Consider the following 4,527-nt stretch of genomic DNA (forward strand, 5'->3'; position numbering starts at 1 on the left):
CAACTCCACATAGGCTGATAATTCACTGCTAACAAAAGCTGCCTTCCTTCAAATAGTGAGAATTCCAGTTGTTGGCATGTGGGCACATGCAGCAGGTTTGCCAGGTTGCCAGGGGTTCCAGGGCAGCCAGGTTTCCTAGCAGAATACTAAAGTAGGGTGAAGCAACATGCCAGTTTTAGTTTTCAACTGCTAAATTTTAGTGACTTTTATTGAGAAGGTTACCATGACAAATCAAAGAAATTAGTAATTGTTTGCCCATCACAACTGAAAAAAGGATTCATGTTTTGGCACTGTCCAAGACCCATCTGGTGTCTTCATGTTCCAAAGTGGGCTGTGGAACTAAATGGATCTGTGTTTGCTTGATGGTGTCACCTACTTCAAGTGATACTGAAAATCATTGTGCATTTTTCATAGCTGACCTATAGATTTGGGCTGCTGCATTTGGAGAGGTAGTCCTTCTTTTAGTGAGACCAAGGTGAGGACATGCCTGTGGGATAATAGGAATCTACCCATGTATGCGTGTATTTGCTGTACCCCTCCTGTGTGCTAGACCCTATGACACATGCTGAGGATATAATCACAAAAGGACAGACATTATACCTTGGAATATACAGCCAAAAAGCAGGAGAGATTGTTTTGTGACAGAAACTTAAAGACTCAAAGTTTCAAGGCATTTGTCCAAAGAATGGGGACCCACCTACTTTTTTTCTTAGTGAAGCCTGTGTTTTACTGAGGTTCCTCTCAGAGACTGAGTGTATAATTTAGCAACACGCCTGGTGACATCTGACCCATATTGAGGTTCCCATATTGAGGGAGTGGTGTTTCTTTTGGGGGTCTAGTTTCTAGAATAATAGCTGCAGAGGCACAGGGGAAGTGCAAGGGGGATCTGATTTGGCGATAGGAGGCACAACTCTAGTTGTGCTATTTTCTTTTCTGCTAATAATGACCCAGTTTAAGAAAAGTGTTAAAATAACAGAAGCTGACTTTTTCCCTTTTCCATTTTGGAGAGAGAGATGTAACAAAACCATGTCCTCTCCCTACTGAGCTCCTCACGTCCCTCCCTCCCCACACACTGTTGCCTGGCTGTTGTCCCCCTCCAACATGTATGTGCCTCCTCCATGAGAGTCACACTCTCTCACAGCCTCCTGTATCTCTCCTTTATGTAACTTTCAACTTCCTTATACCTGGGTGGTGTCTCCTTTTGGTCTGTAAGCACCTTGTAGACAGGGACCACAGGTGTCAGTGGTTGACATCACTGCAGATAATTGGCTCTCAGTAAATATTTGGCCAAAAAAAGAAAACTGTATGTTTGTTTATGTTGTGTTATAAGAGGGAAAGGCATGGTCAGGGGCTAGATCTTCTTTGAGGGGAATTTTGTTTCTATGATCTCAGAAGGAGGTGGGCTCTCCACATGAAGTCAGCTCTGATAGGCAGCCTGAGTCAGAAGAGGATCACTCCCAGGTTGAGGCTGGGCAGATGCACTGAGTAGTGAGAATGTGCATGGGGGGTCTCTCTAGGTTGGGTGAGGAAGGGAGTGAAAGGAGAGGGGAGGGGTGAATCCCTGAACTTTGAAGTGTTTCTCATAGGGAAGGGTTTCTTCCCCAGCACTGGGTTATGGGAGGAGCAAGAAATGCCTCCCTTAAGGCTGAAGAGAGGAGAGGCTGACGAGCCTCTAAAGCAGCCTCTCAAGTTACATCCACCTGGTTGTGGTCCTGGTGTGCATCCCCAGGAGGCAGCTCTCCTACATACCACGTCTCTCTCTCTCTCCCAACCCCCTCTCTGATGCTTTAACACTCCATCTGGTTGACATGAGTTTGCTGACCATGCACTTGGATGTGAGGCAAGGTCAAACTGCTATCTGAGTTTCTGAATGCTTGCTCAGTTTTTGTCTTTGTCTCTGTAACAGTTCTCAGACGAGTGCTGGGCTGTGGCTGTGGACCACATTTGGAGTAATACTAGTCTGGTGGGGTAACAGACAACAAGGGTTGGTGGGATAGATGGCTAATATCATAGTTGAAGTCTGAATTTGTGTTTTGAGAGTTCCAGCATTTCTGGGTGATGACAAGAGTCGGTGGTGTTGCAGGTTAAGGGGCAAGGGAACTAAGGTCATAGGAGATGAAGTCTCACGTGTGTTTGGGAAGGTCATCTCGGAGGATGTTCCTTTTCCCATTCATTCCCATGTTTCCTTTCACCATTCAGAACACACTATATCTTCATGTAGACTCAGGCAGAGAAGGCATATGGCGAAGGGACTCTGTCCTGGTCCTTTCAAAGCACAGGCCTTGTTGATATGTATACTGTCTGCACATCATCATTGCATCAAGACTCTTAAATTATCTCAAAACAGATTCTGCCTTTCCTGCAGAGTGATTTCAGGCTTTTGAGGGGTGGTGACAGGAAGGACAGAGCTCCTCTAAAATGACAGTGGGTTCAGGTGGTGGTACTGGCCTCTGTTGCTGGTATGACTGTGTTGTATGGGACCCCAGGGCACTTGGGAGGCCCCAGGCTATGGGAGATCTGCTGTATGCTGCTAATTTGGGGATAGGACTGCTTTTCTCCATGTTGGACCATCCTCCACCTTCCATGTGATCTTTGCCATTCTCCTTCAGTCAGTGGAGCAGGGGAGAGGCAGGGAAGGGGAGGGGCTAATAGGAATAGCAGATTGTGCTGGGCAGTGGGCAGGAGGCCGGATGGGCACGCAGGGGGAGGGGTGAATGATGCCTGACCAAGGCCCACTTAGTTTCTACTTTAGACAGTAATGGTCCTGGGGAGATATCCCTTTCCCTCATCCCAGTTTTAAATCAAAAGGACTACCTGCCCTTTCAACCTGATGCTGTGTAGAAGTCAAGGATGGGGCTAGCAGTGCCTGGCTGGGCTTCCTTAGTCCCAAGGAAATGGGACAGTGGGAAATGGGGTGAAAGCTAGCATGCTTGTAGACATGGCCCGCAGGTCCCTGCAAATCTTGCTCTCCTGAGCTGGAGGGGGCAGTGCTTCTTAAAATATTAAATTGACTTTATTTTTTAGAACAGTTTTAGATTTATAGAAAAATTAATCCCACATGTTGTTGTTCCACATCCAATTTCCCTTTTTATTAACATCTTACATGAGTATGGTCTATTTGCCACAATTAATGAACAACATTAATGTATCTGATACATTATTGTTAGCTAAAGTCCACAGTTTATTTATATTTCTTTGGTTTTTCCCTTTGTATATTTCCTGTTCTAAAATCTTATTCCTGGATAACATGTTTCACTTAGTAATTTAGGCTCCTCTTGGCTGCAACAGTTTCTTGGGGTTTCCTTGCTTTGATGACTTTGACAACCTTGAGGAGGACTGGTCAGGTATTCTGTAGGATTTCCCTCTGTTGGCATTGCCTGAAGTTTTTCTCATGATTAGGCTGGGGTCATGGTTTTTGGGAAGACCACAAAGGTAATGTGCCCTTTTCATCCCATCATTTTAAGTGCACAAATTATCAACATGATTTTTTACTGACCTTGATCACCTAGCTGAGGTAGTATTTGTCCAGTCACTAGACACAAGCTGTGCTTAAGAAAATTTAGGCTCCTCTTCAGGCTCCAGAGCAAATAGTCTGACTGCCCTGAAGCCACCATGCTGCTCCCAAACTACTCCATGCAGAGAGACCATAAAGAAACCTTAAGGCTAAAAGAAGAGAAAGAGATGCATTGCCAGTCCTCATCTGCTTTAGCTCTTCCCTCTTCCCTCTAACACTGTTCCAGTTTGACAACACAGGCCAGATAATACTGGTTCTGAATGATCCAGAACCATTCTGCAGTGACTTTTTAAATTTCTGACTCACAGACACTTTGAGATAAAATAATTGTTGTTTTAAGTGACTTTGTTATGGAATGATTTATTTCATAGCAATATTTTCCAGAATATTAAATGTATCTAAAGTCAATAATTAAAACAATGTGCTACTGGCACACAAATACATAGACCAATAGAACAAAAGAGAAAATCCAGACATGGACCCAGATATATATAGGAATTTATAGCATACATAAAAAGTGGCATCTCAAATCAGTGTGAAAAGTTGGGCTTTTAAACAAATGATGTTGTAAGAACTGAGTAAACATCTGCAGAAAATAAAGTTGAACCTATACATTATTTATCAAGATAAACTCCAAGGGTTAAATATTTTTTTTTTTTTTTTGAGACAGAGCCTCAAGCTATCCCCCTGGGTAGAGTGCTGTGGCATTACAGCTCACAGCAACCTCCAACTCCTGGGCTCAAGCGAGTCTCCTGCCTCTGCCTCCCAAGTAGCTGGGACCACAGGCGCCCACCACAACGCCTGGCCGTTTTTTGGTTGCAGTCGTCATTGTTGTTTGGTGGGCCCAGGCTGGATTCGAACCTGCCACCTTAGGTGTATGTGGCCGGCGCCTTAGCCAGTTGAGCCACAGGCGCCAAGCCAAGATTTAAAAATAAAAATAAATCTCACAAAAGAACTAGAAGAAAACATGGATGGAATTCCTTTCTAACTTTATATTGGGTGGACATTTTCTT

Source organism: Otolemur garnettii, unplaced genomic scaffold (genome assembly GCF_000181295.1).
Source record: "Otolemur garnettii isolate 467f Iridium unplaced genomic scaffold, OtoGar3 scaffold00202, whole genome shotgun sequence".
Lineage (NCBI taxonomy): Eukaryota > Metazoa > Chordata > Mammalia > Primates > Galagidae > Otolemur > Otolemur garnettii.